Genomic DNA, 10112 nt, shown 5'->3' on the forward strand with positions numbered 1-10112 from the left:
ACTATACTTCTATATTTGGAAAGCCTTTAGCATGCCAAAGATACTACCAAACAGGCAAAAGATTGAAATTCTAATCCAGAAGTGGTTGTGGATTTCCTATTGCTCATTTATCTCGTAGCATGCCTATTTATTGCAGACACATGCATATAGCTTTGTGTGTTCAAGTTTAAAAAAAAAATGCTTGAACATTTGATCTTTAAAACAGTGAAGAGTATTTTAAAATATCTGAGCTATTTTAAGAGAAATTTTACGGCAAAATTCAAAGAAGGGAGTAGTTAAAACAGGAGAGGGGTTTTTTTGGTTTGTATTATGGTACTAATATGGATAGAGGGTTAACTTATACTAGTTATTTTATTAACCCTAGAGGAATTACACTCATATGGCAAAATCTCAATGAATCAATGAAGAGCAGTTACCTTAAAAAGGTAATAAATAGTCATTTTATTGCATGTTTCTGTTTTAGGTAGCCTATAATCTTTACATTTTTTTAACTCAAAAGGTTGGATCCTTTTTGTACTTGAAATAATGAAATGAGACAAAGTTTAATCAGGAAACAGTGGAGTTGCACACTATACTTAAAGTAGAACTAGGAATCACATGAGATTCATCAGGTAAAGAAGTTTTATCTACTGGCTCAGTCCTACCAAAATAAGAGAAGCAGAACTAGATCCTAGAAATCCCATCAAAATCAAAAAAATTTTGCTAAACTTTCTGCACTTTCCTCTGAGAAGAGAGATTCATAATTTTCCACAAAAATGTGGCATATATTCCAACAAAACAGAGGTAAAAGCTACTTGGAGCACCGGTTTCAAAACTAGTGCTGCTTTCCAACACCGAGTCAACCCTCAACATTCAGAAAACTCGGAATTCTTCGTATGGACTGGAACCTCTAACACTCATGCAAGCCCTCGAGAAATAAAAGAAAAAAAAAATGTATGTCTGCATATGGTTTTTTTTCAAAACTGTTCCAGCACTGACATGGTTGAACCAGGGCACACACCTATCAAAAATCCTTGGCCACTCGAGTAGAAGGCAGTTTCTACTTCTCCTGTCAATTATAAACTAATGCCAGAGAAGGCAAGATTTTTCCCTAATTCACTCGATCAACACTTCACTGTCACATCACTCCCTTGAGTAAAACTGTTATCAAAACCAAAATGTTGCACTGCCCTAGGTTTTATTATTTCTATGGACCACTGAAGAAACACACGTGCACATCTAGAGAGTCAGTGTTAGGAAACATCTATGAAACTAAAATGTAACCCGTCCATACAGAGCTATCAGAAGAAATGCTAGGAAATAAACATCCAGCCCACCATGTTAGCCTTCCTTAATAGAAACCTGACTTTACACCTCCTTGCTTTCTTCACCCTAGCTCTCACATGCTCTTTCTCAAGAAACAAACCCAGGCTTCCCTTGAACTCATTTATCCTTTCCTTGCTGATAATTTATACCATATGTCTTTTGCATTAAGTTATTCTGCCTGATTTTCCTATTTACCCATGGGTTTTTTTCTGAATTTTAGGTTAAAGAGACCTATCTACATCTATCTGTATCTACCACTGGTATTCCAGTGACAAGACTGATGGTGACAAGGTCTGCACAAATCTATGGAGACCAACTTAGGAGGGTGAAATAAAACAACGTTAATACCGTATGCTATCATTTAGAAAAATAAATGTAAGGCCAGGCTGGCAGCCATCACAGTGCTACCACACGGGCTACCAGGGCTAATTCCCAGATCAGCAGGGGCCAGGACTACGAAGGAAGCACTGCACATAGCCCTGTTGTGACCGAGTAGACTGTGGTACTTGATAGCAACCCCTTTGTAGCATTGATGAGCTCAACAGGGCATCTCATCACAAAGAACCACAGTGACTGTGGCAGAATATCCCAAAGGCATAAAAAAAAAGGCAAAGTTTCTAACAGTGCTTATCACATAGGAAAAAAAAAAAAGCAACGTAAAAAAACTATAACGAAATTCACATAAAGGCTGAAACAGGCTTATTATAAAAGGAAGAATCAAGACTGCCCCTTTGCACCATGATACCCTGACCCATTTAAGGTTGACGGCAAGGAAGGCTCCCGGAACATCCCGGACTGCCCCAAGGCAGAGTTCGGGCCACAGGCAGCCCCTGCAGCCAACCTCCCCTGCGTCTCCACACAGGTCATGAGGGTGAAAGTCAGCTCATACTCTTCCTTTTTTTCCCTCTCTCTTGCTTCTCTTGTTCACAAAACTGAGACACTGTCAAATTTCCCCAAGCAGCTTTTCCCTGGCACTGTGCTACCCCTGCCTGATCTTCACCAGCTCCCACCCTCCTGGCAAGCACTTACTCCCTCTGGAAGTCCGAGATGCTACAGCTGGACAGTTTAACACTAATGGATCAAAAACCAGCCGCTGGTTTGAAGAAGGGCTCTCTTGCTTGTCCCACACTATAGGAGTGAAGCCATCACCATTATTATCAGGCACTGCTACCTGCAGATCTGTCTGTTAATGTCCCACCAGGATCAGCAGTGCTGCTTTTGCCATAACATGACAAACACTTGTAAGGAATTACCTAACTTTGATTTTGGTTATACAAGTCTCGAACACTGCAAAGCACAATGGAGGAAAGATCAGATATTGAGGCAGTTGTGGCTATTTTAGTTCTGTTTTCTTCACCTGTGTTTAAAAGACAGTTATATTATAACAAAATTGTTTGTTTTTAATATAGTTCAACTTAACCCAAGGAACCCATCTCTTTAGAAAACGATCTCACATGGAGTATTTAGATAAAGACCTGTAGAAAACAGTGACTTCAAAATACTTTCAAGGCCCCGTCTTACAATTTTTAAAAAACACAGACAACCATGCTCATTATAATTACTCCTCTACAATTCTTTTGCCTTTTTGATGCATCCGGTTATCCAGTAAGATGCACCTGAAAAATCAGAGCAAATTTAAATGTAAGGGAAAGGTGCCAAATTCAGAATACTGGAAGAATCCTACGTCTGGGAGCATATTTAATCATAGCATTGGTGCAGTTGGGCAGAGGTAACCCAAATCCTCCCTCACTACCCTATTCCCCTGCCTCTTTCCTGATCTGGATCTCTGCTGCCCCTGAAAAGATGCTTCAAATCTCTCAGTGCTTGGCTTCATTACTTAACCTGCCAATACAAGTGAAAATGTCACAGCAGTTATTGTGATCCACTCAGATTCAGACAGACACTACTTGGTTATTTCACATTAAGCAACAAACACCCATCGGATCATTACAATTTTCACTTGTTTCTAGCCAAGGTCAGATTCTGACCAAGTGACTTGGTCAGAGGAAGTTCATACTCCATATTCAGCCACACAACTGGAAGCTGGAACGGCACATCCGTACAATAACCCTGAGATCATCCAGTTATGCATCAGAATTATTTTACTTTTACATATTTTCTTTCAGTAGCTCATCCTTTTCTCCTCTTTTGTGAACATCTGTGCCCGGAGTGTCTTCACTAGAGAAATTTGGATTTCCATCTACAGTTGCCAGAATAACTTTATGCATGTTTCTATAAAAGAAATAATATGTATTCTATTTTTTCATCTGTGCTCTCCTTCCCTGAATCCAAATTGCTTGCAACTCTGGAAATGCAAGGTGTGAATGAGAGGACAGAAAAATAGTTTTTCAAGATTATACTGTTTTTAGCATTTTAAAGAGCTGATATACATCCATTCAGATATCTTAGAGAAATTCAGAGATTAAAATATAAATTTACTTACAAATCCTATTAAAACACACTAAATCAGATGACCTTAAAAAAGCTTTAGTTGTGCACGTTCAAACTTGAAAAATAAATCTATTTATGGCTTTAGTTTCCATTTTTATAAAGTTTATATAAATCCATGTTTTTCTTTTTTTTTTTTTTTTTTTTTTAAGTCAAGGCACTCTAAAAACACCTGTGCAATTCAAAGTCAACTTTAAGCAAAAATCAACATTTGGAAAAATTGCTTCTACTGATTTTCCTACACTTGATGAAACTTGTGTTTCCCAAGGAATAAGCACATCCCATTTTAATGGACTGGTGGATTTTCTACACGTGTTCGAATGCAAATCTCCTTGGTCACCTAAGGCTCCATGGTGGGCAAACAACCTAATGTGTCACCTTTCTGTACTGAAGATCACAATTTCTGATCTCAGCACTGTCTTCATTGCTGCAAGTAAAACAGTGGTACTGATGTTGCAACCTACGGGCTACTCTCTTCTGATAATGAATGGGTTGGGTTATTGGCCTCTGGTATGGACAAAAATATGACAATCAGCCTCCTCACTATATAAAAGTCGACAGCGAAGACAGTGCCAGACAACTTGCTGAGTACTAGAGCTCAAATATGTTCAGAAGTCAGAAAGCCCGTAGAACAAATCCTTTTTCTTCCTTACAATTGATAAAGTCACAGTCAATTTATTAAAAGTGTTTTAATACAGTGTTTCCATCATAGCAACTTGTATCTTCAGGAACTCATTTGCAAAACACAGCTTTAGCCTGCAAATGTTTTAGGTTCATTCCCTGCACATGTAACAGAGAGGCTGACCTTTCTTACATCTGCAGTTGTTAATTGTCATCATTGTAACAGCAAATGAAAACAAAGTTTAAGTCACTGGCACTTTAAAAAAACCCATCATATTAAATCTCGTTTACCTGGAGGAATAGAAATTCAAAGTCACGAGCAAAATCTGAAGACAGAGCAGACATGAGAAAGTGCACCCAACCGCAGGGTTTAGCAACTGCACCGAGACTCTCTTCTAGTGCATGTTCTGAAACAGTAATCGATTCTCTAAGCACTTGGTACCAAACTGGAAACATTTTTCTTCTACAACATTCTGAAAACTTTAAACAACTCATTTATGATTCTTTTCTTCCGAAGATTAACAGCACATCCACTAGAAGATTAATTGAAAATAAAATTTTAAAAAGGATAGCAGAAAGGGCAAAACAGAACAGACCAGGACAAACAACTCAAGCTATTTACAAATATTTTTATAATGACTAGAAATCATAGAGCCCTCTTTAGCTGTCTAACTTAAAAAACAGTAACAAAAAAACCAAAACAAAACCAAAAACAAACAAGCCAAAAAAATGCATCATCTGTTGACTGAACACAGGGCCTGATTTTCAAAGCTGCTGAGCACCCACAACTCCATCTGAAGTCAGTGGAAGTGATGAATGCCCAGCAGCTCTGCAAATCAGGCCCAAACTGTCCAGGGGTCTGCTAGGAGCCCAGCAGAAGTGGTGTTTAGAGAAGGGGTTTTGTTGCAGAAACGAGGAGGTTCAAAGTAATCTGTCAAAGAAGTGCTGCTACATTCATGAGTCGTAAAGCTAGCTGGCTCTCAGCTATGGGAAAAAAGTTAATTCATAGGGCTCATAGGGCTTGCATTTGTCAAGGAGCAGGACGTCAATGCTATCATTATCAGGCAAATCAGCCAGGCGTTTAATGGTAGAATCAGGAGACATTTGCTCTCCACTATCAGAATGACATCATAACTAAAGCAGCCTTCGGCGAGGGGGGAGAGCCGGGGCAAGGCTTGGGCTGCACGCACACTTTGCACTTCTGCTCGGCTCGCCCCACCGACCGCTGCTCCCCTTCCCCACGAGGCAACTTCCAGCTTTCAGCTGCCTTCACTCCACAACTTCGTCCTCGCAGCATCCGAAACACCAGCATCTGATTTTACAAAATACTCCTAAACCTGCCCGATCCAAAACTGTGATATTGTAACCCAGACACTCGGTTAGGAGGAGTTGGGTTTGACATGGAAGCTGCAAATTCACTCTTAAAATTTCTGGTATTTTTAATTACTTCAGTAATCTTCATTCTCCATCAAATGGGGGGGGGGGGGGGAATACACACACGTTAAAAAACTAGTTGCCTCTCTGATTTAAGAAGTAACAGTTCAGTTAACTAAGTCGATTTTTAAGCGTACACAAACACATACACAAACAATCTTTGAATATTCTGAAGTATTTAGTGATGATCTATTTGATGACCAGAAATATAACAGCAATACACATTTCCCTTCCACAGTAGCCATAATTATACAAGTCAAACAGCACGAATTACAAACTGCTAATCTATTTTCTTTAAAAATATCACTACAGGTATATAGGCACAGTACAAAAGCCTCACCTTGTATAACAACTGTGAGGGAAAAAGTTATGAAAGCAGACAGAAAACCTAAAATCCCTGAGGCTACAAAAAAATCCCGCTATTGAGAAATAACCCAAGAGACCACATAGGGAATGTACAGCTTTCAGAAGCACTTCTCATCTTATTTGCACTTAACCTATTGATGTACTTATGCAGGTCACTTACTTTTCGGATATGTTTGAACCCTTTATAATCATGCAGATCGCCGCGGTTTTCACTTGGGCTTTTGGTTTTTTGGTTTTGTTTGGTTTTTTGCAAACAAGTTTCATTTAAAAAAGATCCAATTATGCAAATCTGCTCCCGGATAGGTAGTGAATATTCAATATGATGGTGATACTGTAATAGTTCAATGCAACGCACTGTACTGGACAGATTTATGAGGACACGTCACTACTACGCTCTGGTCCTCGCTGAAGCATCTTGAAGTTAATTAAAGCTGCAATGTCCACTTTTTCAGCCACCCTCCTCATTCAGGTTTACTATTTCAACATCAAACCAGCGAGGGGGCCTCCCCCCTCTCCCCGTACATTTAAGCAGCCTTCCACAGTCAATGAACAATGAACAAAGATTTGAGCGATAGGAAGGGGGGGAGAGAAAAAAATCTCCACAGGAATAATCAAATCCGGTTTAAACAAGTAAAAATATAGTTTCTAATATTAAACTAGAAAAGAAAACATTCTTCTCCAAGCGAACGTGCAGAGGCGCTTAGCCAACCCCTTCAGAAAGGGTCTAAAAGCAGCCAGTCCTTTTTATTTCGAGCAGTGAATGAGCCCAAACAAGGCTTCTAAACTTAATTATGACACTTAAAATAGTCTTTTTCCACAGAAGCGGGGCGGCTCGCCGCCGCTATCTGTATCAGCCGGGCACATCAGCTCAGCAAACACGGCCCCTGTTGGATTTATTTTAAACTGCACGGGGGGGCGGGGGGCGGCGGGGGAATGCACAGCCCCGCAGAGCGCTCCCGCCGCGGGCGGCCGGGCAGCCGCGCCCGCCCCTGCCCCGCGCCCGCGGAGCGCCGCGCCCCGCACCGCACAGCCCCGCACCGCACCGCACAGCCCCGCACCGCCGGCTCAAGTGCGAACGGAGCCATCTGACAAATCACGTCCCCGCCTCGACACTGTATCAGCCGCGGCCACATCCGCCGCACGCACCCCGAAACAATGCCCGCCGCGCAGGCAGGCGGCGGCCGGAGCCCTCCCTGCCCGCCGCGCCCGCCCCGGGCAACCCGCACCCGCGCCCGCACCGCGCCCCCGCCGCGCCGGGGCACGCCGGCAACTAACTTTTCGGATGGAGCCCCGTGCGAGCCGCCCCGCGGGAGCCGCGGACCCCTCCGATAAACAGCGTAAATCTTCGCGACCTTTTTATTTTCGCGTTGAAGTTCACACACAGGCGGCAGCGCTCCCCCCCCCAGCCCCTCTCTCTCTGTCTCTCACACACACACACACACACACATATATATTAATTATTTGCAAAACTGCAACAGATGGGCGCATTAAAATCTGGATTCTTTCCTACACAGCATCAAAGAATCTCTCCTTCCTCCCCCTTCCACCCCGCCCGCTAATCCCGCTGCCGGCCCGGTGCCCCCCCCCGCCTCCCGCAGCCCCCGCGCCGGGGAGCGGGGCCACTGCCCCGCGCAGGCAGCGGCGCCCCCGCGGCCCTCCGCGCACTGCGCGCCGCCGGGAAGGTGATGCTCCCCCCCCTGCCCGCCGGGGATTGCCATTTAAGTTTCCTCCTTAACCTGTTACTTTCTCCGGGCGCTGACAAAAGCCCCGGCGGCGGGCTGGCAGGTGCCTCCTCGCTCCCCGCGGCGCCGCCGGGCGCTCTCCGCTCCCCCCCGAAAGGGCTGAGACCTGGCCTGACATTTAGTGCCTACTTGAATGTCACAACGCTCCTCGCAGCATTATGCACGGCTCCTATTCATAAGAGGTCGATTAGAGCACAAAATGGCAGGTCTCTTAGGCACTTGAATCTCACAAGTTTGACACATGGTATGCATCAGCTAACTTTGATTAAAAAAAAAAAAAAAAAAAAAGAAAAGAGGGGGGAGTTTACAAATTACACTACGATTAGCCGGGATCCTAACGGGGGAGGGAGGGAGGAAAGGGGGGGGGGGGGGGGGGCGCGTTTAAAGTCACTTCAGCAAAGTTTGCTCCGCAGCAACCCTTTAAAACAAAAAGTTTCTGGGCAAGTTAAGGGCAGGGTCGGTGCGGGCTGGGGCCGGCGGCGGGCAGCCCCCGGGCAGCGCCGCGGCCGCCGCCGGCACTCGCCTCCCCTCGCCTCGCTTCGCCCGCCCGCTCCTTTTTTGTAAAGTAACGGTTTTAAAAGAAACGAGAGAGAAAGAGGAAAAACGTAGGGTTTTCTTCAGGCTAAGTTCTATAGCGCCATTCAATGGCTTCTCCGCTCCTTTCATTATTTTCTGCTTTTCCCCTGACAGCCCTGCTTGCAAACGTCACTGCTATGGATATTTAATTATACTGTATTTTTTTAATCACGGTGGAAAACGCAGGCCCCATTGCGATGATTAAAAAGAAATAAAAAACAAAAACATACTCCGGACTGACTTTGGAGCCTCTTTGATGGCTCACGGGAGCCTCCCGGATCCTCAAAAACCCCCTTTTTACCTTTGTCTTTCTTACCTTAAAATTTAAAGCAAAGCGTAGAAGAAACTCCCGCACGTAAACGGAGCGTTGTAAAAGATTGTGTTCAATGAATAATGAAGCATGTCCACATGATTGACTTGATCATTTTCTTGTGCGGAGGGGGAAAAGTGCGGCGCGGGGCTGCCGCGGCCGCCCGCTCCGGGTAGCCCTCCCAACTGCTTCCAGCACATCCCGAGCAAAGAGCGCTTTATTTTAATCTGTCTCTTTTCAGAATAACCCCCTTCATTGATACTGATCACCCAACATCACAAGACATCCCCATCTCTCAGCGTGGACTCCCCCTATCTGGTAGGTGAAATGCATTGTACCATTAAAAAAGCACTCCATTGTCGTCTTGGCATAATTCACAGCAACTAGATAGGTCTTGCGGCATTTAGCTTTGATGAGCCAAAAGCTGAACCCTTGATATAATAATCTACAAAGAATGGTCTGTGATCGTCCATTTTTTCTCCCTGTCTAGCAACTAAGAAACCATTTAACACGGCGCAGCTTGGTCGTGACCTTGAGCGCGTGTAAACACCCCGAGGAGCCCGCGCCGCTCCGCAGCCCCCCGGCCAGCGCCGCTGCCCGCGCCCCGCGCAGCCCCCGCGCCCCGCGCAGCCCCCGCGCCCGCGCCCCGCCGCCCCTGCCCGCGCCCCGCAAACCCCGCCGAGCCCCCGGGGGCAGCGCCGGGCTCCACAAAGCGCCCTTCTTACCTGCTCCCGAAACTATGCAAAGTCTGTTTCTCCTAAAAAAAAAAAAAAAAAAAAAAAAAAAACACCAAAAAAAAAAACTCCCGGGGAAACCTTGGCGGACAGGGGGACCGGAGCATCAGTCACCGCTCCGGCGTTTAAGAGAAGTAATCAGCGATAAAGTGACGTTGATCTGCACTGTAACCTTGTGGCGTATTTAATGTAAATAAGCCAGTTATGTTGCCAATCGCATGCATACAAACACATAAAGGTCCTCAGCGTTGCATTTTGATTCTTTCCATTAGAGCCGACTTTATTTACATACACTATTTAGGGGATCATGATAATTCTAAAACAATACTAGTGCCAAATGATTATGAAAATATGATTTTAATTAATCACGTAGTAGGCAAGGAAATTAGCATACGGTAATTAAACTTAGAGAAAAACGTCATGGAGGTTCTCTGCCTTATGGGTTCGGAATAATCATTAAACGATGGGTTTTCAGGACTTAATTATCAAACAAATAACTTTTTTAAAGCAACTTTACACGGTTTATCCGCAGGGCAACGATTTAGTAAATAATATATAACCAAGCAAACAAGGTGC

The 10112-nt window shown here is 44.2% G+C and overlaps 1 protein-coding gene across 3 annotated transcripts in view; it reads right to left on the reverse strand.

The window, feature by feature from the left end:
* The window catches only part of ZNF536 (zinc finger protein 536), a 344508-nt gene extending 335298 nt beyond the window's left edge, over window positions 1-9210 (reverse strand). For 2 of the 3 annotated variants that reach the window (XM_039381484.1, XM_039381483.1), the window contains exon 1: window positions 8809-9210. The gene's annotated coding sequence lies outside the window, so the exon portion shown is untranslated. Of the gene's footprint in view, window positions 1-7910; window positions 8055-8808 lie in introns of those variants that run through there. The other variant, XM_039381485.1, reaches the window with a different exon arrangement.
* Between the last annotated feature and the right edge of the window lie 902 nt (window positions 9211-10112).

This window comes from Pipra filicauda, unplaced genomic scaffold (genome assembly GCF_003945595.2).
Source record: "Pipra filicauda isolate LSUMZ 115617 unplaced genomic scaffold, ASM394559v2 scaffold227_size1260479_pilon, whole genome shotgun sequence".
Lineage (NCBI taxonomy): Eukaryota > Metazoa > Chordata > Aves > Passeriformes > Pipridae > Pipra > Pipra filicauda.